Source organism: Triturus cristatus, chromosome 2_2 (assembly GCF_964204655.1).
Source record: "Triturus cristatus chromosome 2_2, aTriCri1.1, whole genome shotgun sequence".
Classification (NCBI taxonomy): Eukaryota; Metazoa; Chordata; class Amphibia; order Caudata; family Salamandridae; genus Triturus; species Triturus cristatus.
Window position 1 is genome coordinate 1,206,985,994 of NC_140582.1, and position 27,198 is coordinate 1,207,013,191.

Sequence of the window (27,198 nt, forward strand, 5' to 3'; positions counted from 1 at the left end):
CTCAACTCGAAGTTGTAAAATCTACCCAACATCTACCCAGGATCTAAAAACAGCAGGCTTACCGTTACTGGTACAATTCACACAACTTAATTGGCCCAATATGTTCTAGGTGGATAAAAAACGCCGTTGAACTTCACGTTTTAAATACACGCCAAGGAAGCTCTCACCCGGACATTAAAACAAAGAAAGGACTTTCACCACTCGCAAACTAAACTGGTGCCATCTTAGAAGGGAGTCTTAATCAAAAAAAGGGGGTAGTATTAAAATTTAAACTATCCACTAATACGTAAGACAAAGGCAATTTAAATAGAGAGACTGCATCTCCGCTCCGCAATAATTACGGACCAGAAAAGAAACAGCCATAAGTGGCGCGCTGAATGGGCGCCATCTTGGAGTGGGATCACAGTCCTGAAGGACTAGATAAGGTCCTCCTACCAGCAAAATGCCGGTTGAGTTGTTGGCTTTTGAGTCCATGGTATTGAAAGAAGTCTCTAGTCTTTATAACAACTTTGAATATATACCGTATAACATTTCTTTAAACGAACGAAAAGCTTTAAAAGCTTTAAAACAAAATCAGGATGTGATTATCAAAAGTGCTGACAAGGGCGGCGGGATCGTTGTCCAGTCCATTGATAAATACAAACTTGAGATTAAGAGACAATTGAGTAATAATGCACATTATCGCATTCTCAAAACTAATCCTTTGGTGGATATACAGCAATCTATATTAAGGATAACAACTAATGCAAATACAGCTGGGTTTCTTAGTAAAAAAGAATTTGCCTTTTTGAATTCAAAGAGCCCTCGCACTCCACTATTGTATACACTCCCTAAAGTGCACAAGGATTCCACTAATCCTCCAGGCCGACCCATTGTCTCTGGATGTGGGTCGGTCTTGGAACCGTTGTGTAAATATATTGACCTTTTTATTAGAGAGTTTGCCATTAACACCAGGAGCTATGTTCGAGATAGTGGTGACATTATCATACAATTGGAGGAAATGACTTTTAATCCTGATTCGGAACTTTTGGTATGTTTGGACTTGGAGTCCTTATATACCAATATTCCTCAAATTCAGGGAATTGATGTAATTAAACGCATCCTTGACACACATCCAGCCCCCAGGCTAGTACCTACAGATTTCATTATTGATTTATTGACTATTTCTTTGACAAAAAACTATTTTGAATTTGACGGACATTTTTATTTACAGACGAAGGGCACTTCGATGGGGGCTTCTTATGCCCCCAATTTTGCGATTTTGTTTGTAGATGATTTTGAAAATAATTTTGTGTATGACTGCACAATAAATCCATATTTTTCTAGTGTGCGCCATTGGCGACGCTATATTGATGACATTTTTTTCATTTGGACTGGAAACAGCTTGGGACTGACAGATTTTTTGAATTGGCTTAATTCTTGTTCGGTTGATTTGAGATTTACTTCCCATTCTAGTAACACACAAATTGATTTTTTGGATTTATCCATTTTACCACATGAGGGAGGATTAACTACTAAACTCTTTACTAAACCCACTGCTCGGAACACGTTACTTGAATATTCTAGTCACCATCCTAGAGGTCTTAGAGATGGTCTCCCTTTTGGGCAGTTTCTGCGTATTCGCAGAAACTGTTTTTTTAAAAAAGACTATTTCGAAGAAGCAGGTAAATTATCTGAAAAATTACGACAGCGTGGGTATCCGCGAAAATTAATCAAACGATCTATGAAAAGAGCGTGGTATATTCATCGGGAATTTTTGTTGATCCCGAAAGTAAAAAAACAAACCACGAGGATCCCATGTGTTACCACTTTTGGGACTAAAAGTAATCACATTTCGGCCATTATCAAAAAACATTGGCCTCTTGTACTGTCCACTGGTATTACAAATGAATTACCACTTTTCTCCTATAAAAGAGGAAAAAACTTAAGAGATCATTTAGTTCGAGCCGCATTACCACGGGCAGAGACACCTAGCCTAACTATGTTGTGGGGGATGAACAAAATTGTGGGTCATTATCGATGTGGCGGCTGCCTAATGTGTGACTCTAGTTTAAATACTAAACAGTTTGTCCATAACAACATATGTCATGATCTGAAGGAACACTCTAATTGTAATACACAAAATGTAATATATGCTATCTGGTGTCCCTGTAATCTTGTTTATATTGGGCAGACAACACAAAAAATCAAAATACGTCTGGGTCAACACAAGAGTCGCATTCGCTGCAGGACAGAAAACGCACCTTTGGTCTCTCATTTCTTAGAAATGAACCATGCACCTTCTGATTTGCGTTGGCAAGTTATTGAAGTGATACATACACCTATGCGAGGCGGCAGTATTACTCCGATTCTAAATAAATCTGAATGTCGTTGGATCCTCCGCTGCGATAGTATTAATAAGGGTTTGAACACTATGGAGGAGTGCCATTCCTTAACGTTTGGCTAAAATTATAATTTGGTGCTGGACTTGTAAGGTGCTGTATCTTCTTGGCAGCTAATGTGACATCTACACTCATTAATGTTGACAATACTGTGACGCAATTTGCACTATATCTGATTTTTTCCAATCATTGTTATGACAACTTCAATGTTGGTTGAAATTTCCTTCGCTCCCCTTCCCTCCCTTCCCTTTTCTTTCCACACCCCCCCCCCTCTCCCACCTCCCTTCAGCCCCTCCCTTTTCTCTCCCCTTTTTTCCTTGCGAAAGAATTTAAATTGTTTTCATATATAACAATTTCCTCTATGAAAAGTATAATAGAAAAATGTAGCTGTATTATGTCCAAATTGGATTTGTAAAGGACGTATATTATTTTATTGACACTTTCATTTTTTGAAAAGTGCTGTGTTTTTGTAAAATTATGGAATGCAAGTTTTTTGCCTGAAAAATATCATTGACTCAAAATTTATTGGTATTATAAAAAACTTAAAGGTGGCACTATTGAGCCATTCAATGACTTATTTATGTTTCATCTTGATTCATGTACTTTTTTCACTGGTGAGGATGTGTATAAGGTTTTTCTTTATTATATTTTTTAATTTTTTCCCCCTCCCTCTGTTTTTAATTATTCACTCATGGATAACTTCTTCCATCTGGTATATTGCTTTATACCTTCGTTAAAGGTCCTTTTCAATCTGGCTATCGAACCTTATCTAGTCCTTCAGGACTGTGATCCCACTCCAAGATGGCGCCCATTCAGCGCGCCACTTACGGCTGTTTCTTTTCTGGTCCGTAATTATTGCGGAGCGGAGATGCAGTCTCTCTATTTAAATTGCCTTTGTCTTACGTATTAGTGGATAGTTTAAATTTTAATACTACCCCCTTTTTTTGATTAAGACTCCCTTCTAAGATGGCACCAGTTTAGTTTGCGAGTGGTGAAAGTCCTTTCTTTGTTTTAATGTCCGGGTGAGAGCTTCCTTGGCGTGTATTTAAAACGTGAAGTTCAACGGCGTTTTTTATCCACCTAGAACATATTGGGCCAATTAAGTTGCGTGAATTGTACCAGTAACGGTAATCCTGCTGTTTTTAGAACCTGGGTAGATGTTGGGTAGATTTTACAACTTCGAGTTGAGTCTCGCATTATATCGAACTTATCCTCTCCCGCTTTGGTTCTATTTTAGTCTGGGAACCCCCCTGAAGATTGATACGTCTGGGATTTTTGTCAGACCAAGCAGGATGTGTATAATTATACTGCCCTAAGGTAATTTATGTTTGGCATATTTACAGTTGGCAATATCGGTTGTCTGGATACTGAGTTCTGAGTTGGCACATAGCAGGTTGTGCACAGTGATTTATATTAGTTTTGGTTTTTCTGTTACAGTTATTGAATTCTTAAGCAAATGGAAGCTGAATTTTAAGAGCTCACATTTCTTATCTATATGTAAGTAACTTCGATGGATTATACCTTGGTGTTGGTTAATCTTGCTTTGGTGAAACATTGATAGAGCTGTACCCACTCTCTCCTTTATAGAACTCTAGAATTCAACCGATACACTAGCACGGATATAAACTGTACCCTAGATTGTATCAAGGATTTAGTGAGTATAATAATTAATAAAATTATAACCTTCCTCTTGCTTCACCCCCCATCCCCCCCACCCCTCCCCCCCCTTCCTTATTTCAATTTAATTTTTTATTCTTGGGGTCACAAGATTTTTTTCCCCTTCTTATTTGCACAACAAAGCTAATTTTTGTTGGTGATGGTGTGGCTATATATTATTATTTTTTCAGCTTTCTATTTCACAAACTCTCATACCCCCTTTTTTTAGGCCCTTTTGAAAAAAACTCTTTTAGAAAAAAGTTTTTTATTGTAAATATCTAAACGGTAATTTTGTACCTTATAGATTACTTGGTGAGATGCTCAGCTATCTAATTGTCCTGATGATGACCATGTACTTGTGACAAAGGTCGAAACGCCGTCGACGCATTTGTGGCCACAATTCATAGAGGACACATTGTTCTGTGTGTTGAAGTTCCAGTGTTGTTTTGGAACTCCGACTTTTATGTAAATCTCTGTTTGTGTACGCCATTTTTGTCTGGTTTTATATGTTTATTGAATTGATTATTTGTACCAGCTTGTATGTCTGAGCAGTATATTTTATTTAAGAATATTTTATGCTGATGATTAAAGTTGTTTTTTGTATAAGGGCCTTATTTTCCATTTTTCTATCCATTTTTATAATTTGTTTGGTTTTTCATTACTTTTAGGAATACGGTATAATTTGTATGGTTATGTGTTGATCATATATATTTTTTATATGTTGATTATTTTGTAAACACTGTGAACCATTGTTAGGATACATTAGTGATTGCCCCTGGTTCAGGTGGTTAGGGCTGCCCTTGTGGTAGTTAATTATTCCCACACAAGTGAGGCACCGTTTTTATCAGGAGACCCGGGGGAATGCTGGGTGGTAGAAAATTTGTGTCAGCCCGGTGATGCCACAACTTTCCCACACAAAAATGTGTGAAAAAGGTGATTATTTTCAGCTAAATTGAGGTTTGCAGGGCATTCTGGGTAAGGAAACGTTGGGGGATCCACGCAAGCCATACCTCCCTGAAATCCCCCGGGTGTCTAGTTTTCAGAAATGTTTGGGTGTGATAGGTTTCCCCAGGTGGCCGCCGAGCAACGGGCCAAAAACCCAAGTGACCCCCCTTGCAAAACCAGGTCGTTTTGAGGTAGGCAATTTTCATGTCGCCTCAATACGTTTTGGGCCCTTGCCTGTCGCGGGTACTTGGGCCTCCCACACGAGTGAGGCACCATTTTTATCGGGAGACCCGGGGGAACGCTGGGTGGTAGGAAATTTGTGTCAGCCCGGTGATGCCACAACTTTCCCCCACAAAAATGTGTGAAAAAGGTGATTTTTTCAGCTAAATTTGAGGTTTGCAGGGCATTCTGGGTAAGGAAACGTTGGGGGATCCACGCAAGCCATACCTCCCTGGAATCCCCCGGCTGTCTAGTTTTCTGAAATGTGTGGGTTTGGTAGGATTCCCTAGGTGCCGGCAGAGCTAGGGTTCAAAAACTACAGCTAGGCACTTTGCCAAAAAAGGTTCATTTTTCACTGCGAAATTGAGGTGTGTCCATGATGCGTTTTGCACCGTTTCCTGTCGCAGGCACTAGGCCAACCCACACAAGTGAGGTACCGTTTTTTTTGGAAGACTTTGGGGAACACGGGGTGGGTGGAAATTTGTGGATCCACGCAGATTCCGGAACTTTCCACCACAGAAATGTGGGGAAAATGTGTTTTTTTTGGCAATTCTTTAGGTTTGCAAGGGATTCTGGGTAACAGAACCTGGTGGGAGGCAGTCAAGTCACCCCATCCTGGATTCCCCTGGGTGTCTAGTTTTCAAAAATGTATAGGTTTGTTAGGTTTCCCTAGGTGCCGACAGAGCTATGGTTCAAAAACTACAGCTAGGCACTTTGCCAAAGAAGGGTCATTTTTCGCTACAAAATTGAGGTGTGTCCACGTTACGTTTTGCGCCGTTTCCTGTCGCGGGCACTAGGCTGACCCACACAAGTGAGGTACCATTTTTCTTGGAAGACTTTGGGGAACGCGGGGTGGGTGGAAATTTGTGGATCCACGCAGATTCCAGAACTTTCCACCAGAGAAATGTGGGGAAAATGCGGTTTTTTTGGCAATTATTTAGGTTTGCAAGGGATTCTGGGTAACAGAACCTGGTGGGAGGCAGTCAAGTCACCCCATCCTGGATTCCCCTGGGTGTCTAGTTTTCAAAAATGTATAGGTTTGCTAGGTTTCCCTAGGTGCCGGCAGAGCTATGGTTAAAAAACTACAGCTAGGCACTTTGCCTAAAAAGGGTCATTTTTCACAGCGAAATTGAGGTGTGTCCACGTTGCGTTTTGCGCCGTTTCCTGTCGCAGGCACTAGGCCGACCCACACAAGTGAGGTACCATTTTTCTCGGAAGACTTTGGGGAACGCGGGGTGGGTGGAAATTTGTGGATCCACGCAGATTCCAGAACTTTCCACCAGAGAAATGTGGGGAAAATGTGTTTTTTTGGGCAATTTTTTAGGTTTGCAAGGGATTCTAGGTAACAGAACCTGGTGGGAGGCAGTCAAGTCACCCCATCCTGGATTACCCTGGGTGTCTAGTTTTCAAAAATGTATAGGTTTGCTAGGTTTCCCTAGGTGCCGGCAGAGCTAGGGTTAAAAAACTACAGCTAGGCACTTTGCTAAAAAAGGGTAATTTTGCATTGTGAAAATGTGGTGTGTTCACGTTGGGTTTTGAGCCATTTCCTGTCGTGGGCACTATGCCTACCCCTACAAGTGAGGTACCATTTTTATCGGGGGACTTAGAGTAATTCAGATTTGTAAAGGAACTGTTATTACCTATTGACTTTCGATGCATTTCTGCCTTCCAAATGAAAGACATTTTGTAAAAAAGAAGTCATTCTAAAAAATGACTGATAATTCTCATGCTAGTATGAGTATTCCCAATTTTGGAAATGTGCAAATATCTACTGTTTCTAAACTCTATATTTTGTTCCCATTTCAGAAATACATAGGTGTCTTTCATACCGATTTTTCCATGTACACATTTTTACAGAATAATTACTATATACCCTGTACATAATAAAAAACCATTGCAAGTTGCTTCTCAGTTTTTGGCTCTGGGTTCGTCGGGTTCTTGGTGAACCTACAAGTCCTATATATCCCCACAACCAGCAATGTCCAGCGGATGTAACGGTATATTGCTTTCAAAGAGCTGTCATAATTAGAAGAAGTTACAGGTGAAAACGTTGACACAAAAGGCTTTTTTTTCAACACATTTTCAATTTATCCTATATTTAACTGTTAGTTTCTATAAAGAAACCTTGATGGATCTACACAAATGACCCCTTGCTGATTTCAGAATTTTGTCTACTTCTCTAAAATGTATAGCTTTCCAGGATCCATTATTCCTAGAAAAATGCCAAAACTGTGTAAAAAATGTTGGGTTTCTGACAAAAGTCTGGTATCCCCTAAAAGCTGGGAAAATTGTGATTTCAGCCCCACAAACCCTTTCTTGATAACATTTGCAGGGAAAAACCCAGATGCTTTCATTCGCAGACCGTTTTTCCCATTTCCCCCCCAAAAAACTAAATTTTGCTGTATTTTGGCTCATTTCTGTGACCCCTCCAGGGGAATCCACAAACCCTACGTACCTTCAGAATCCCCATGATGTTGGAAGAAAAGGATGCAAATTTGGCGTGGATACCTTATGTGGTCAAAAAGTTACAGGGGCCTCAGCGCGTACTACCCCAAATAGCCAAAAAAGGGCGTGGCATAGGAGGGGGAAAAAGCCTGGCAGCGAAGGGGTTAAGCGAATGCAAAAAACATCTAAACAAAAATATATTGCTGTTATCTCATCTACAAGGCAAAAAAGATCTCTCAAAATGCTCACATGCCTCGATGGTTTTGAAAAACGATCACACCACTGAAAGGCAACCATACATGGGCAAATGTTACTCAAAAACAAATACTCATGGTTTACAGATTTGGTGGTCTTTCCATACTAGACATGATTCTAACATAGACTAATTGGTGTTTCACTTACTGTTTCAGACTTAGTTATCCAGTCCCTGAAACAATCATTCATGTTATCATCATATGTCCAGCATTGATATATGAGATGAGAACTCTACGGGGACAAACGCCTAATCAAATGAGCATACAATCCTTAATCGAACCTGAAAATCAAGACCCTCTACGACAACTTCAGCGGACAGATTTCAGAAACCACCATCCCCTCCAGCAATGACTGCCAACCAACCATCACCGCCTGGGCCCCTGTCACCAGAGAAGATGTTATCATATGTTATGTCAATTAAATTTATAAAAGCGCACGATTACTCTAGGGTATTGAAGAACCAGGCTGAATTAGGCCTGGCGGCGCAGAGTACGCCTGAAATCTTCTGAGTTCGCCTGCTTAATTGTACAGAGACACGGAACACTCTGTTGGCATAGGAACTTCAATTTATTAGCTGCAGCTAGGTACAGTTGTCCTAGAAGTACATCAGTGGTAGGTTCTCAGGAGACTGCCACTTCAATCCGTGGCTCACAGTCTTTTATAGCGCTTAAATCCCCTAAAGCAACAACACCCTCATTGTGCAAAAACATGTCATCCACTAGCAAACATTCCTTTTACAAGATACAGGATAACAGGTAATAGAAATTCCTTCCCTAGGGTCGTGTTCTCTACCTGACCCCATAGGCCAGGTGGTATGAGCATTTCTAGGTTTAATTAATTTACAACAGGACGTGTTTGCGTGATGCAGGTGGTGATTCGTAAAACAAAGGGGGAGGCAGAGAAAGATCACCAAGGGTCAATAGATGGTTATCACGGAAATTAGCTGCTTCGAGTCGGGTCCCAGAATGTCCTTTGCTCAGAGGGACAAAAAAAGGTTGTTTAACATGTTACAGTTCAGAGTACGAAGGAAAGGTACGAAGGTCGTCGGCGCCTGAGTGAGGGCAACATCACAATGGTGACAATACGCAAGATGGAGCCGTAATCAAATTTCCTCAGTGTCCTGGTGCTGAGTTCTGCTTAAGCGGTAGTCGGAGGGGGTTCAATGAGTAAAAAGCCAGATTTTCAGACGCTTTCTAAAGGAGAGAAGGTCTCCGGCATTTCTCAGAAAGACCGGAAGCTCGTTCTAAGCCTTAGAAGCGCAGGTGATGAAACTCCTGCCTCCCCAGCTGGTTTTCCTAACATTGGGGATCTGGACATTTTTTGCTCCTTTAGACCGCAGGGTACTGGTAGGGACATACCATTAGAATTTTTGCCTCAAATGGTTACGGCCAATACCGTTGAGAGCCTTAAATGCTACGCATAAGGCCTTTGTTTCACCGGGAGTCAGTGTAGCCGAGTTAACTCTCTTTTTGCCGAAACAAATTTCAGTATGTCAGTCAGAAGCCTGGCGGCTGCATTCTGTGATATCTGAAGCCTATTAAGATGTTGGTTTTGAGCATTCAGATAAATGCCATTACAGTAGTCTAGGTGTGCCATAACAAGAACAGTGACTGCTGTTCTATGTTCCATTTGAGAGAGAAAGGGTTTAATTTTCCTCAAAATTCGCAAAATAAGAAAACAGGAGGAAACTACTGAACTTATATGATCATTGAAAGTCAATCTATTGTCCACAATGACCCCTAGGTTTTTTACTTTCAGAGTTGGAGTAGGCTGATTTCCCAACTCCGAGGGCCACCAATCCGGGATCCAAATATGAGGGTTGTTACCGAATACAATCACCTCAGTCTTGCTTGAATTCAGCTTTGGACAATTTAAAGCCATCCAACTAACTATGGCTTGCATGCAGTCATGGAAGCGAGCTCCAGCCTCCTTTTCATGACTTCATGACTGTTTTTGATGGAAAGAACGATCTGTGTATCGTCAGCATATGAGGTTAACTGAAAACCAAAAGATCTAATCAGTGCAGCTAATGATATCACATAAATATTAAAAAGGGTGAGGCTCAGCGAGGACCCCTGAGAAACCCCACATGGGAGGCTAAACGGCCTTGATTTATGGTTATCCAGGTCGACCATCTGGGTTCTATCGGATAAGAAAGATTGAAGGAGTTTCCAAGCAACCCCACAAACCCCAATCCCAGACAGCCGATCCATCAGCACCCTATGATGGACTGTGTCGAAGGCTGCCGACAAATCCAACATTATCAAGACAGCCTTCCCACCACAGTCAAGAGCCTCCCTTATCTCTTCACATGATTTAATTAGAGCAAATTCCGTACTGTGTTTCGCTCTAAAGCCATATTGAGTCTTGTCAAAAACATTATTGTTATTACAATAAGAGCTAAGTTGAATGTTCATGGCTTTCTCTATAATATTTGCGGGCAACGGAAGTCGAGAAATAGGCCGATAGCTGCCAGGATCAAGAGGGTCTAAGGTTTTTTTTTAAATAAGAGGTAGAATAGACACCTTTTTCCAAACTATTGGAAAAATCCCAGTAGAGAAAATGTTGTTAATTAATGGGGTTAAAACGGAGCAGATGATTTCCGGAAGCAATTTAAGTATTGAAGCTGGGCAGGGATCAGTGGGGGAGCCTGAACGAGCAGAGTTAATAAGTTTAACAGTTTCTTCCAGCCTAAGAGGTAAAAACTGGTCAAAAACTAGTCCGGAATTGAGTTCTTTTTGGATAGAATTCCCTGAAGGTAAACCTACTTCATACGATTCCGGAGAAAAAGTAGAAAAAATACCTTCAACTTTTTGAAGAAAAAAGGTGGCCAGAGTTTCACACAATTCTGGACTGCTGTCCTTTTTAATGACGTTAGGCGAGGCTACATTTTTCACTGTTTTAAAAAGCTCTTTAGGGTTTGAACTTGCAAGAAGGATTTTATTACAAAAGAAACTCCTTTTTGTATCCAACAACATCTCTTCATAGAATTTAAGACTATGCTTATAGTTCATTTTGTCTGTGATGTTGTAACCACTTCTCCAAATTTGCTCTAGTTTTTTGCGGACCAGCTTCTACTGCTTGAGCGTATCAGAGTACCACGGAGCCGAACGATGAGCTCGCATAGGAGTCCATTTTAGGATTGGAGCCAACTTTTTACAAACTGTCTATCCAATCAGTATAGGCCTTAGCGGTTTTATCGATCTCAGAAGCGGGAAGCGGTAAGGTACTCGTCAATGCCTCCTCTAGTTGTGAACCCTCTAGGTTTTTCCACGCCCTTTTTTCAGCGTCTTCAACTGGGCCATAGTCGAAATTGGGTCTCATGGCTCCTTCAACTCAAAAATTATAGCACTGTGGTCAGACCAGACCAGAGGGAATACCTCAGAAAAAGATATATAAGGGTTATTAGAGAATATCCCATCTAGGGTATGTCCTTTGAGATGTGTGGGACCCACAACAAGCTGCTTGAACTCCCCAGTTTCCATTACTCTATTCAGGCAGATGGTGTCCAAATCATTAGGATCCTCAAGATAGAAATTGAATCAGTGAGTACCGTGAAAGAATTTAAGCTCATACCATCTTCAAGTAGGGTACCAATCGATTCCAAAAACCCCAGTCTAGGGCCAGGCGGACGATAAAGAAGCACCCCCTTAAAAATACCAAAACCCTGAGCACTGATGTTAAAAGAAAGTGCTTCACAAAAAGTATTAGATGCAGGATGAAAAACTGCATTCAGAGTGTTATGATAAATGACAGCTAAACCCCGTCCCCCTTTCCTCAGGGGTCTATCTAAGGAGTAACAGGAAAAACCTGGAGGCATGGCTTTCACCAGGTCAGGTCCTGAGGCTTGATCTGTCCAGGCTTCCATAATGAATTTAACTTTAATATTGTGTTCTTCTAAAAGGAGTGCACATTCTGTATTATGCTTAACTAAGGACCTGGAGTTAAAAAGAACACATTTAGTGGGTCTAGTATCATTAAATAGATTAGAAGGGGGCGTATAGTGAGGACCACAGGCTGGTTGATCGAGAAAGTTAGGCAGCTGTGAGTTACAATTGTCACACACCCCAACTGGACGATTAACTCCTTGTTCCACCATGAGCCTGGGACATCTCCGTATACTACCTCCTGGCATAAGTCCCAATAACTCCTGTTTAGTGTACCTCCTTATATCTGGGGACCTAGGGACAGGGGTCCGAGCACGGACAGGCACAGACGGGTTTGCCTTAGGCGCACCAGCGGCGCAGCCTCTGCGCGCGTCCGCTGAGCGTCTGCGTCAGCATGCCTCTTTAATAGGCAGTTTAAGATGTCTGGACCGCGAACCTCAGCCTCCCCAATATGGTCGCCCCAACAAGGAGAGTAAAATTGCAAAGTGCGAAGTGTGATGTGATGTGCAAATCAATCCCCACGCTACCAGAACAAAGATAAAATTTAGCAGCAGCAATTAAAAGGTTTAAAAGTAAGACTCAGTTAAAATGCCAAAAGCGCTATCTTTCAGAATAACCGGTTGGGCATTGAACGCAGCTCCGACACCGGTTAAGCAACCACCATGACCATGAAGAGCACCCACTCAGGAGCCTCCATTGACCCCTGCCTGTCTCACATCTTCCGCCATAGCACCCGAACTACGCTGCACCATCAACGCCACCTTCGAATCCGTCATTTTACCTGGCAACTAGAAGCAGGCAGAGTTCAAGCCCCTCTCCAAGAAACCCTCTGCTGACCCCACCGACCTGAAAAACTACCGTCCCATCTCTATCCTTCCCTTCACAGCCAGGGTCACAGAGAAAATCGTCAATGCCCAGCTAACCACCTTCATCGAAGAAAATGCCATCCTCTACTCCTCCCAGTCTGGATTCCGAAGCAACCACAGCACCGAGGCCGCCCTCCTTGTCTCCACCAACGACATCCACATGCTCCTTGACCAGGGCCACACCTCAGCCCTCATCCTGCTAGACCTCTCTGCAGCTTTCGACAGTCTCCCATTGCCCATTGCACTCTTGCAGCTAGACTTCACTACGCTGGCATACAGGGAACTGCCCTCGACTGGATCCGCTCTTTTCTCGTCGGCAGAACCCAAAGGATAAGATTCCCACCCTTCCTCTCAGAACCCACATAAATCAACTGCAGGGTACCCCAAGGATCATCACTCAGCCCCAAGCTCTTCAACATCTACAAGGACCCCCTCAATGCCATCATCAGACAACATGGACTCAGCGTATTATCCTATGCCGACGACACCCAGCTCATCCTCTCCCTCACGAAGAACCCCGAAGATACCAGACTCAGCTTCAAGGAAGGAATGAAAAACATCGCAGCCTGGATGAGCAGCAGCTGCCTAAAGCTCAACTCGGAGAAGACTGAAGTCCTCATCCTCGGACCCCCCCACCACTTGGGACAACACCTGGTGGCCCCCCTGCCCTCGGAAACCATCCCACCCCTACTGACCATGCCTGGAACCTTGGCATTATCCTCGACTCCTCCCTCACTATGACTCACCAGATCAATGCCGTCACCTCCACCTGCTTCAACTCCCTCCACAAGACCTTCAAGTGGATCCCACCCGAAGCCAGAAAGCCCATCACCCATGCACTCCTAACCAGCAGACTCAACTATGGAAACGCCCTCTACACATGAATCAACAAATCCCTGCTACACAAACTCCAGACCATCCAGAACAGCCCCGCCAGACTCATCCTTGGCACCCCAAGACATGAGCACGTGACCCAACACCTGGGAGACCTCCACTGGCTCTACGTCGATAAGAGAGTAACCTTCAAGCTACTCACCCATGCCTACAAATATCTCCACAACCTCAGACCCAAATACCTCACCGAAAGAGTTTTTTATTACGTACCCAAAAGAAACCTCCGCTCCGCAGACTTCGCCCTAGCAGAAACCCTGCGCATCCGCAGAACCAGAGCAGGTGGAAGAGCTGCCAAGGCCTAGAACGAGCTCCCAGTCAACATCAGACGCACTCGTACTCTGCACACTTTCTGGAAGAGCCTCAAGATCTGGCTTTTCGGGTAACCCAGAGCTGCATCCCCCCTGCGCCTTGAGACCCTCAAGGGGGAGTAGCGCACTTTAAAATTCCCTGATTGATATACCCAAATCTATGATTTATGACACTTATGCATCAAACAGAAATGAAATTGGCAGATCGCTAATTGCATTTACAATATTAAGGGCTTGCTGGTCTTTCACAATTAGACAGCTAATTAAACAATAAACTAAGTTAAGCTTAAAGATGTTTCAAGTTTTTCTTCAATAATTAGACCAGTAGCAATAGATGAGCTCTACTGAGCCGGTCATTATAAAGTAATTTTCATAGCATATGGGTTTTTATACCACTGCATATTGTGCAATGATAGCAACAAACTGTTGGTATGTGGTTTATTAGTAGGTGTAGGTATGTGCCTACCACTAGTAATCCAGAATCTCAATATAAGGCCCAGTCAAGGTCGCAATAAATTATTCCTTTGCTCAACCCTTGGTAGCTGGCTACGAACAGCCAGGCTTAACTTGGGGGACAGGTGTGTAAAGACTTTGAAAACACCAATACATTAAATAAGTAAGACACAACACACAATAAAAATCCAACACTGGTTTATGAATATAGAATTATTTTCTTTTGATTAAAATGACACCAAACAAAAATCCAATGTAGGTAACCAGAGATGTGAATTTTTAAAGTACAAATCCTTTCTAGTGCCTAAAAGCCAAAAGTGCCATTTTAGGAAATCTTGTTGTGCTTGACTGGGACAAAGTCAAAGTTTCAGGCCTCCCACAATGGAGCATGCTGGTTGGATATGCTTAGAAGTAGGGCCCGGTCTAGTATTACCTTATGACTTAGCCACATTTTTGTAACCTTTTCTCTTAACGTCGACCGAGGCTCATCGTCTGACTGGCTTTAGGTTGTTGCAGGGTTTCTGCACATACACAGAACTATGCGCAGGAAACCAGGACCTCGTTGTGTAGTGGTGTACCAAAAAACCCACCTCGGTGCCCAGAACCCCAATCCGACTAGCTATAGTGTCTCATTCGTTCTCCGTACTACAGCGAAGCTACCAATGATTAGACATCCTAGAACATGTCACTCCGACCCTCTCAGGAATCGTTGGAACAAGAACACTCTTTCGTTCAAACACTCATACTTGTCCACAACGTGAGTAAACATAGACACTGTATAGTTTAAAATGTTTATTTTAACTAACGTGCTCTATAATGCAGTACACAAGCTAATACTAGCAGCAAAATGCATTAGAACAATATAATCAGCAATGTTACAATTCCATAAAGCACAAAAGGGGAAACCATATTATAATGACAGTAGAAACAGGACTACAGCGCCTTACCACCCCCGTGTTAAGAGCTAGTTTATTATAATTATAGAAGACCTCTAGGCTTTGTCAGGGGGACCCCATACCTCCAAGTTTAGATGCAAGGATTTACATCCCCAGACAAACACAGCTCTTCTTCGTTAGAATGATTTTCTCCAAGTGCCTCTACACTCATACAATGCCATATTAAAAGCACCCGAGTTTCAGTAGTGCAGCTGTGTTCTATGTTATGTCTATGGGCGTGGGACTGACCAAAGTGAATCAATAGCATACATTGTTTTTCGACCTTGAACACACTGTGCAGACGAAGAGCACAGTGTACAGCGAGATGTGTGAAAGGGAGACAGTTCTCATGTGCAAAAGCGCAAGCAGAGTAGTTACAAGAACAGAGCCATGTAGTAACACGTGCAAAAGCGGCAAAATGGCTGCCAAGCATCAACTAACTTACGCTAATTTAGCAATGCCTGCAGTCCTCACTACAGGGTTAGACTGTGTAGGTTTGGCTCAGTGTGATGCCCCGGCCAACTCCTGGAAACCTTATTGATGATGCAAAGCTCCAGAGTTTCAGAGGGGCATACCTGAATCACAGGACAGGTCGTGGTTCATAGTCGCCGGTTTGACTCTAGGCTATGGGTCGGTCACCTTATGGAGCTTTTTGACAAAAATTCTCTACATGTCTGGATCTTCTTCTAGAAGGTCCTTCTGTGGTTCCAAAGTATCCACAACACCAATTCAAGGTTCCAGAACCTCTGAGTTGCTCCATGTTATGTTGGTATGTTGGGACTACGTTTCCCATAATGCACCTGGCCAAATACTTTTAAAGTCCAGCTGAAGGTGGTCAGCTGGTTTGTTCTTGTTGGAGATGTTTCAGGTGGAGCTCTTTAACCTGTTGCTTTCAGGGAGTCCACTCCTTCACTTTCAAAGCAAGACAGGCAAAATCATTAGAGCTGTAATTCCACAGTGTGCAGCAGGTGCAGTAATAAGGAGTGCAATCCTCTTGGTGCCAACAGGTCTGCCCTTCTTCTTTCAGGCAGGGATATGAGTTGGGAGGCAGCTCTCCCATATTTACCTGTGCTCCTGTGGTGGCGAGCGGGGGCAACCTTGACCAATAGGGTGCAGGGTGCCACCCTCAGGTACGACAGCATCCTCCAAAGTGTGGCATATTATTGTCCCAGAAAGCACTATTGCTTTAAAATCAAAAATAAAGGAACTCTCTCCTAGAGGTTAGGATCTAACTGGCATGGCTAAGTTTCCCTAACACTCTCCTTCCAGCTCCTCTGCTAATTCAATTACTGGGGATCCTGTCTGGCTGAGGGTGCACAAAGTGGGGGTGAGCCTGTGTCCTGTCTTGTTATTTCCTCTTTTAAGACTAGTTTGGCTTCCCAGCCTCCTACCTACCTTTTGCTTTGCAGATTGCAGATCTCCCACCAGATGTCCTTTGTCTGGGGGCGTGGCCAGGTGGTCCGACATGGCGGACGCGCTCTAAAATTGCTCCCGTAGCCCACCACTAATCCTTCATAAATCCTGCCATCTTACCGCCGCTGTCTTCATATCGACCCTCCATGAGCCACAGCGAGCCGACGGGGCATCTGCAGCACCTGCACCAGGTGCCTCCTCCCGCTGGGGAACAGCAGTATTTGCTGGTGTGGCTAGGCCCGGGAGTCGCACTAGATGTGTTGTGCCCTCGGCGTGGCGAACCTGCTGCCACGGGCTGTGGGAGGTTGTGTGCTCTGCCTGCCTGCTGGAGCCCATCCGGACGTCGTCTGGGTGCGCCTGAGGCTGCCCTTCACCCCCAAGCTTTGTGGTGCCATTCTTCTGGGGAGTGCACCACCGGCGGCTGTGGACGGACTGCTCGGCCATTTTGTGGACTGCCGATCAGACCACTTGCTCTGCTGCTCCCCCAAGATCCCTGCTGTGAGTGCCTGCGACGCTGTATTTCAAAACGGACCGAGATGGAGTCACCTTTCTTCCTGCATCCAGAATACACCCCTGTGCTCCTGGACTCACCCTCGTGGTTTTCTGTGTGGCTAGGGAAATCGCAGAGGGACACAGACGTGAGGCTCCCAGCCCCCCTCTTCTCCTGCTCATGACGGAGCCTAGTGGATGCGGACTGCTGCCTCCCTATTTATCCATCTCGACACTGCGCATCTGGTGGCCTAGGGCTTAGGTGGTGGCTGCGCTCCTCGCGGCAAATGGCTCCTCCTGGTCTTCGCTGGCCAGTTCGCCCACGCCCCCCTGTGGGGCCTGCTCATGTGGTATGTCCGTGAGGCCTCCTTCCCTTTGCCGATGTCCTGGTGAGTGATCTGGCCCCCGCTCACTTTTGCCATATATCAAGGAGTCTGGGATATTGTCTGCAGTGTCGCACCAACCTGGGAGGTGCCCTCTCTACATGGTGTGTGGCTTTCCATGTCATTGGACAACATCATTGCCCGGGTCTGCCCTTTAGGGGGCTGGGGGGTCACCACCTGCAGAGGCGGCCAGGCTAGGTACTGGTGCGGCTTGTGGGTGTCGGGCCCTTCCCTGGTGATCGCTCCCAGCTGACCAGTGGTGTGTCCCTACGATTGAGGCTGCACTGCTCTCTCCCCTACATCTGACCTTCACATTGGGCTGACCTTCCCCAGCATCTTTCACAATGGCTAAAGACAAGCCCACTGGAGCCACTTTCAAACAGTCTACCATGGACAAGTATACTGGGGCCATCGCCCAAATTACTCGGCCCGGACTCCGCTGTGACTGCTATCCCTGATAATGCTGCACTCTTGGCGGATATCACGCAATCTCGAGATGTAATGGAAGCTAAAATCCGCGCTGTGGGGTCAGACATCATGCTCCTTCGGCAGGACCTCCGTAATACGTGCAGCGGATCACCGAAACAGAAAGGCGAATCTCCCTGACGGAGGATGTCATTACCACCCTCCAGAAACAAAATTCAAACTTGGAGTCGCTGACGGGTGGCCTGGCAGCTAGGGTGGAGGACTCAGAAGGCCGAGCTCGATGGAACAACCTCCGCTTTGTGGGTTTTCCTGAGGGATGCGAGTCCAATGGCGCCATAGCCTTCTTGACCAAATGGCTCATGGAATGGCTCCCTGCTGAATCCTTGTCCCCTTGCTTTATCATCGAAAGGGTGCATCGTGTTCTGCAGCAAAAACCACCCCCGGGGGCTTGTCCTCGTCCACTAATCGCCTGCTTCCTCAACTATAGGGACCATGATAGGATTGTCCAACAAGCTCGGCTCAAGGGATTTCTCACCTATGCCTCTAAGCTCATCATGATCTTCCCTCACTATACCAAACTGGTACAGCAGCGCCGACAGTCGTTCACTGAGGCCAAAGCCCGTCTGCGTGGCCTGAAAATTCAGTATTCCTTACTATTTCTGGTCTGTCTGCGTGTCTCATTCAAATCTCAGACTTACTTCTTTGACTCCCCGGAAGAGGCCTTCAACTGGACAGACGAAAAAGTTAAACGGAAGACCAATACCCCTTCTGGAATGGATTCAGACGCTACATCTGTGGGCTCTGACCGGAACATGCCCAGACTCACTGGAAGACAGCAGCGCCAGTCGCGCTCGAGACGAAGATCCCAGCCCAGCAGTGGCTTTCGTAGGCACGCAACGGATGGTCGGCATTCCCGGCCCCTGACATGAATGAACATTTGCAAATCATAGACAGGATACATTCCTCTTGATGGCAATTTGAATTGGGCTGCGTAGTTTTGTACATTTTGGCAAGACTCAAGTAGCCTCAATGTACGTGTTATGGTTTGTTGGGATCCATTAGATGGGAGCAGACAATCGCCATACCACGACAGATGCTTCAACGTTATTGAGGTATTGGGGGGCGGCAGGGGGAGGGTTGGGGTTTTAGGGGACTGTTTGTTATTTGTTAGTGTCACACTGTTCTCTACCTCCCTGCTTAGACTCCATGCACATTCTAATTCCCATTCACTGGTCCATCTATATGATGTCTACCCGACATGATGATCACTCAGGCTAGGCGATTAACCATCATTAGCTGGAACGTCCGTGGCCTACTGGACAAGGTTAAAGTAGGGGCTGTACTCCGTCAGGCTAGGCGGTACAATACAGACATCCTCATGCTGCAGGAAACACACTTGCTAGGCAATTAAATGCTCTGCCTGGCGCACTTTGCCCTCGCTCAGACCTTTCACTCTGGTTTCACTAGGCGATCCCAGGGTGTGGCGATATTGATCCATCGCAGGATGCCATTTGTCCATGACCGTTCTTGGTCCGATCCCCAGGGCAGATTTATAGTGGTGTCTGGCACGCTTTATGGTGAGTCTGTGTGTATACCCCCCTCCTCTGTCGTCATCCTTGGTGGAACGGATATATCCCCTCTGGGCTGAGCTTCCGCCAGGCCTGCTGTTAGCCGCGTGTGACTGGAATGATGTTATGTGTCCTTCGCTGGACAGATGGCGTAGTACAGGGCTACTGACTGGGACGCGTGAGCTGAAACTACACACGCTAGCCCAGGGATTGGGATGGGTTGATACCTGGCGGCAACTACACCCTGCTGCAAATGAATACACATAATTTTTGACCACACACAACTCCTTCTCATGCCTTGACTATATATTTACATCTGCCCCACACGTCCAGAAGATTGAGAATGCTGAGATCGTGTCCAGACGCTTGTCAGACCATTCTCCAATTACACTGGTAGTGCAGCTGGGCCCTTCTCGCTCCCCGCCCTGCTGGTGCCTCTCAACATGGTTTCTGCAGGATGATTCATACCATCAACAGATGTGTACTACCCTTACTGAATATTTCGCACATAACATCGGCAATGTGGCCTCCTCTAGGACCCTCTGGGAGGCCATGAAACCAACCCTGAGGGGGGTAGACATTGCTTTCTGCAGTGGGCCATGTAGGCAGCGCAGAGAGAAGCTGGTCCACTCGGAAGTGTAGAGCGTAGGAGTAGAGAGGCCGACTGCATGGTAGCTCATCGCCAGCTCCCCATCGTTCAACATCTTTACGCCATCACTTACTAGACGAGGCCAAACTGTACTGGCTAGCCACGCGTAGCCACACCTATCAATGGGGGGACAAATCCAGCACCCTTTTACACCACCTGTGCTAGCAGACGCTCCGCCCTGTGTCCCTCCCGGGATAAGAGGACTGGCGGGCCAGGTCCTTACTGACCCAGCTAGCATCGCTACTAGCTTTGCTGACTACTATGCGAATCTATACACCCTGCGGGAGACTCTGCCTGCGACCACTATCGACCGATTTCTGGCCAATCTGCCCACGCATTCTCTATCAGATGACAAGCGGGACGATCTGGATTCCCCGATTAACGTGGAAGAGGTCCAGAGTGCCCTTTCGGGTATGCGCTCGGGTAAATCACCGGGCCCAAGCAGATTTCCGTGTGAGTTTTTCAAGAAGTACTCATCCCAAATATCACCGCGCTATTTGACAGCCCTTCAGGCTGCGGTGGATGATGGTCGCCTCCCGGCTGACTGGCGTCACGCTGAGATAGTGGTTTTTCCAAAGCCGGGCCGACCCCCTGAGCTGCAGGCCTCATACAGACTGATTTCTCTTCTTAATGTAGAGGCCACATTTCTTGCCAAAATCATTGCTAACCGCATGGTTCCTCATATCACTACACTAGTTCATCCTGATCAGGTGGACTTCATGCCCAATCCCGCTACTCAACATAATATTCGGCGTGCACATAATGCGGTTGCCTCTGTGGACTGGCTTGATGAGCCAGCTGCGCTCTTGCTTGCGGATATGAATAAGGGCTTTGATTCCCTTAGCTGGACCTATCTTTTTTCGCTCCTTGACCGCTTAAACATTGGCCCTAGACTTCTTAAGTACATTTGCCTCTTATACACAGGCATCACGCCTCGGTGCAATCATCAACTCCATTTTGCGTCCTTTTCATGTTGGGAGAGGCACTAGACAGGGCTGCCCTCCATCTCCCTATTTGTTCGCACTTGCCAAGGAGCCACTTGCCAGGTCTATGGCTTTGAGTGGTCACGCAAGGTGTCCAACCGTATAGCACTAAATGCTGATGACATGCTATTCTTTTTCACACGTCCGAATTGATCTGGCCCGCCTGCTTCGAATAATGGAAATCTTTGGCCAAAACTCCGGCCTCTATATAAACGCCCACAAGTCTTATCTACGGCCTCTGTGAGGGAGCGATCAGCTCGGAACTTGGACGTAACAGGTGACGTTCGTGCCTGATGGCTTTAAGTATCTTGGGGTGTTCCTATCATTGTCTCAACCTAATTCCTGGTCTAAAAATCTGGTCCCTGTTCTGCCTCAGATTAGACATCATGTAGGTTCCTGTTCACATCTGCCCCTGACGCTCTTCGGGAGATCGGCCATCTTTATAATTGTCTTGCTACCTTATCTACTCTACCAACTCCAAAACTATTCCTACCCAATACCACACACATGGTTTTGGCAACTGAACTCAGCTCTCAGCCACTTCCTCTGGGGGGGCTCTGTGCGGGTCGCTTTTTGAACGTGCTTCCAATCCACATGCTCTGGGGGTCTCGTGAACCTGGGCATCCAGACCTACCACGCAGCGTCCCACCTCCTCGTCTTAAACAACTGGTGGTACAACGACCAGCGCTACCCTGCCTATGCGCTCGAACGTTGGCTAATGGACTCTAAATCCCTGCACCTAATTCTACTCTCTAGATCTGGCAGCAGGCTCTGCGCAGGATCGGGTGGTGGGGCAGACTTACCAAGGAGACTCCTCTCTGGCGTAATGCCCTCCTACCGCAACTGCTTGAACTTTGGTGGTTTGCGGGCTGGGACACTATTGGAAACTCAATGGTTGGCGATATCCTCCGGGGCCAGACCCTCAAGTCATTCCAACAACTACAAGCCGACTTCGAAATGCCCCATTCCCAATTTTATAATTACCTCCAATTTTGACATGCCTTCTCCCCTTACATTATGCGTCAAGACACCATCTCCGATTTTAACCCCATTTAGGCCAAGGTGTTTTATTTTGGGCAAGATGGGCGCACACAAAATGATAGCGCTATACCACACATTAGTTACCAATAGTCACAATACACTCCACAGGGCTAGGGAGGCTTGGCAGGACAATCTGGGTCCTCTCGACGAGGACGATTGGGTGGCGGATCTTGAATTCCCGCGCGGCGCAGCCATCGCAGCGCGTCTTTGCCTTATACAATTCAAATACCTCCATAAGGCATTCTTTACCTGCTGCAGACTCTGGCACACTGGGATGATCGCATCTCCCTCGTGCCTGCGCTGCGGGTCAGCTGAGGGCTCTTTTCTTCATAAGGTATGGGACTGTATCGTCCTATCGCGCTTCCGGCATGGGGTGCTGGCATGCCTCTCTGAGGTCTTGGGGTGTGAAGTGCCACGGTCTCCGCGCCTAACTATGCTTCACATTACCAATGAGATCGGAGGTAATAGATACAAAAGGCACTTGCTATTCTTAGGGATTACCTTAGCTAACCGCCACATTGCCATGACGTGGTAGGCTGCTTCTCCACCCTCAGTTGGGGCCTGGAAGCGTGGTCTTGATTTCTCCATGGGGCTGGTTATCCCGATTTTCAAGGCACGTAGATGTCCTCGGAAACACCCGAAAATATGGAAGCGATGGGCCGATTATTGTGGTCTCTATCTTGAGCCTGTCCCCCAGGCGCAAACTATTAATTATCTGCCATGCTGATTTAATGTTGAGTATGCACACTGGGACCTATTGTTCATATACTATTTTATTGCGATTGGAGTCATTTTCTAACGTTGGTTACTTAGACGATGTGACACTCTTTTTTTTTTCTAATAAATATATTTTTTATTTTTTATAACTGAGCAATCATCACTAAGGAAGTCATACATGGTACAGTAACAGAAGTAGAGCGCAAATCGTTGCAAATATAGTCATTGTCGTTGGGCCCATCTCCCCATCCCACCCAGTGATCCATTGAAAAGCAGTGCATACCAAAGGCAGTTGCCCCCATAATGAGGGGACTGTGTCTTGGACCAAGAGACAGTTGTCGGTAAGTTAGTGGGATAGTCTTGTGAAACTTTATAGACTCAGGTCTCTGTCGAAGTCCCCTGTGTCGTGTGACCGGCAGACTTGCTGCGTGTCGCTCCCTCTGTCCAGCCTAAAGTATTTCCTCCAGGGGTCCCAGATCTTGTGAAATTTCCTCGGGCAACCCATACTACGGTATGTGACTTGCTCGGCCGTCATGTATCAGTCCATCCCCTTAGTCCATTCCTGTATGGACGGTCTGTCAGCCAGCCCCCACTTTCTGGCTATGTCCCCTTTGGCCACCACCAGTCCCAAAGAGGCAAAGATCAACTGAGTCCTAGCTACATCCACTTCGCTAGGGATCCCCAGGAGCACAAATTTGTGTTCCATTGGCAACGTTACCCCCAAGACCGTACCCAATAAGCCAATTACCTGCGTCTAGTATGGCCTCAGTGCGGGGCAGGCCCGGATCGTGTGATAGAAATCACTGTTAGTGATCTTGCACACCAGACATAGCAGCGACTCTGCTCTCCCCATCCTATGGAGTCTTTCTGTATCATAATATGTGCAGTGCGATATTTTGAATTGAATTAATTGAAGTCGGGCCTTTATAGCCACCTCCCTGGGATGCATCAATGCCACCTCCCAATAGATATCCTCTAGGGACCCCACGTCCCTCTCCCATCTTGTTCATAGACCTAGCAATCCGCCAGGTAGATTGTTTTTGATAGTTTTATATGTGAAGGAGACCACTTTACCAATAAGTTCCTCCTGTAGGAGCCTACCTTCCAGGGGAGCGTATTCCGGGAGTTGCTCATAAGGATGTTCTCCACCCGCCACGCGTGTCACAATTGAGCGCATTTAAAGAATTGAGAGTCTGCCATTTTGTATTCTTGCTTAAATTTAGGCCATGTTTTAAATAGGGCCTTTTTCAATTATGTCCCCTATCGTGGAGTTTCCAAGGGGATCCCAGGTCCCAAACCCAGTGAGCTTACGTATTTCTTTAAGTCAAGTCCCCTCCCAAAGCGGTGTGGACTGCGTAATCCGTTTTGTCCAACCCAGGGTCTTGCTAGCCCTCTTCCACGCCAACAGTGTCACTTGGGTCGCCGGTAGCAGGCGTGAACTGCCCTTTCCCCCATACAGATAATATAGGTGTGTGTGGGAATGCATTGTCTCCCTTTCAAGACTGTATATGGGGTGGTCTCTATGTTTGTACATCCATTAGTTTATGGAGATCAAGTGGGATGCCCAATAATAAGCCTCTATATCGGGGAGTGCAATACCTCCATTGTACGGGTTGCGCCTCAGCGTCTGTAGTGCGATTCTGGGGTGTCCATCCTGCCATACTAGAGATCTAATTTTGCCATCGATCTCAGTCAAAATAGCCCTAGGCAGAAGATGGTATTTGTTTTGGAGGGCATACAAGAGTTGTGGCAGGGTGATCATTTTAAAAAGAGCAGCTCGACCCATCAGGGTGAGAGGAATATACCTCCATCTCTCAATATCAGCCTTAAAGTTGCCCAGGACGACGTCCAGGTTTTCTCGTCTGTACACCTCCCCATGGGGCGTAACAAAAATACCTAGATACTTAAAACCCCTCGACACCACTAGCAATTCTCCAGGTAGGGGATAGTCTAGGGGTGCGCTAGACGGACAATAGATTGTGGACTTATTCCAATTGATTTTGTACCCTGAGTGTTGCCCATATTCGGTGATCAAATAAAACAGGAATCGTCGTCTCAGGGTAGGTGATTTTTAACAGGATATCATCCGCGTACAGAGAGATTTTCTCCTCTTCCGTGTCTGCGGCAGCCGCGGCCCGTGGAGGGAGTTCCGTGGGGCAGAAAGGCGGGGCGGGGGAGGGGGGTACTAAAAACCGGAATATGGATAATTGGAGGTAAGTAAACAATTAAATAAATCAAACGAATTTCGTAGCGCGCGCTGCATCGCATTTTGCACGGTCAGGGGCCGGGTAATGAAATTACCTTAACACAACTGCAAGCCTTAATGAAAATTAAATCGCAGACTAAACAAAGTGTGAATATTGGTTCCTGGTGACATAACCTGCATATTGAGAGCCTACCTTCGGGTGTGTCTGACGAAGATGGCGGACGTCCTTGTCTTCTCTGGGCAAGAATAAAAGACAGAGTCCTGTTACTTCTCTGCCACCCGCTCTTTCTCAAAAGCCAGGAACGCCGCCGAGCTTTATGTATAGGCCATGGCGATTTCTTGCGTCCTGGGACGCAGTTTCAAAATAAACAAGTACACATTAATGTTTGGTAGGCAAGGGTAGATTAAGTAATTTGCACAGAATCACAAGATGTTGAGTCGATGCCCATCTTAAAAACCGGCAGCTCTGGCCGTTACTCCACAGTCTCTCCCCGTTTCTGTTTTTGGGGAAGTTTTGGCCAGAGATATGGAGTTAAATAAAAACACAGAGTGAATTCATATTACGTCATCCTCTGACCAACAAGTGTAATTTTCAGTGATTTCATCCATATGCCAGTTAGTAGTTTTAAAACCTGACAAATCCTATTTTTGGTCTCACAAAATTGGCTAGTGTGCAGCTTGAGACTGGCGGTGTACTTACAGCAGATACCCATATGAAACGAAAGCACCACTATCTGAAATTAGCTGTTTGCAGACGGGGGCATGCAGCAGGCACCCATCTGCAGTGACGAAGCCTGGCTTTCGATGGGTACTATATACAGCTGCATCACATGTGCCGTGAGGAAGCCTGCGCTTGACACAGTTTTCATGCCTACAGCTGAAGCTCGGAGGCCCAATCTCCGGGTGAGAACATGACATTTGCAGTTTAAAAGCGCTGCATGAAATTAGCTGCCCGGATCAGGAGCAACAAGGACGCATTTGCAATGCTATGCCTGTGTGTTCCTGGGCAGGGAGTAGTTTACAGGCAAGTCCGCTGCCCTGCCCAAGGGATTATAGCGCCTCGCCTTTGTACCGAGTGAAAGAAGAGAGGCTGCTTAATGACTGGGTTTGCGCCTCATGCATGTGCAGGTCCTTCGCCTTGTCCAGGGTAGCCCGCTACGGTGTCTGCTAATCAAATGCTGGACTTGTAATTAGGAAGTGGTCTGGCTGCCTTTACAGGGAAGGGAGTGTAACACAAGCCCGTGCTTTGGGCAGGCTCCAGCTGGCAAGAGACGCGAAGAAAAAGTGCATGAAGAGCAGACATGCTTGGGGCAACTACACAATGCATCACGGCTCTATGGTAAAGCAACCATACCAGGCTTGTTTCACACTAAAGCAGACATGGCACCTTATGTTAACATGAAGCGGGCGCCATTACTGCTCAAGGGCAGGGCCTCGCCAGTGGTGTGCGCGGTCTGGCATTGTGAAAGTGAAAGCATGCATGGTGCTTCGAAAATAAAAACAAGAAAATGGCACGAGCGCATGGGGGAGCAAAGAAAAACAGACACGAGAGCGGATCTTAAGCACGGCACAGCCCGAGGCAAAGAGCAGCGGAGGGGGAGCCTCCAGGCAAATAAGTAAATTAACGGAGCGCGGTGTGCCTGAAGCGGGCGCCGAGCTCCGAAATACAGTAAATAAACAAGGCACGTATGGGTTTCGCTGCCCTTCAACAACAAGCAGGAAGTGGGATAAGGGAGGGGGTGGCAAATGGCGTGTACATTTCACGGGCGCTTTGATGTTCGCAGTGGCCGCGCGGCTCACTGAGAACATCAAAGCGCCCGCGAAATGTACACGCAGGCTGCCAAATGGTGCACGCCCGGCGCACATGCACTGTGTGAAAGTGATCGCGATCACATCAAAGCGGCCGTTCGGCCCGCGAAAGTGAAAGCAAACGGTGTGCACGCTGCCAAATGGTGCGCGCGCCCAGCGCACATGCACTGTATTTGGAGGCCTGAAAGCACTCGTTTGCACTTCCAGATCCCCCATCTACAAAAGCTCTCGCGAGAGCAGCGCTAAAGCGCTGTCTCAGGCGAGACCTAA

General features: G+C 46.1%; 1 protein-coding gene across 1 annotated transcript in view; it reads left to right on the forward strand.

The window, feature by feature from the left end:
• LOC146863402 (C-type lectin domain family 4 member K-like) overlaps window positions 1-27,198 on the forward strand; it is a 483,702-nt gene that overhangs the window by 190,139 nt on the left and 266,365 nt on the right. The window lies entirely within an intron of this gene.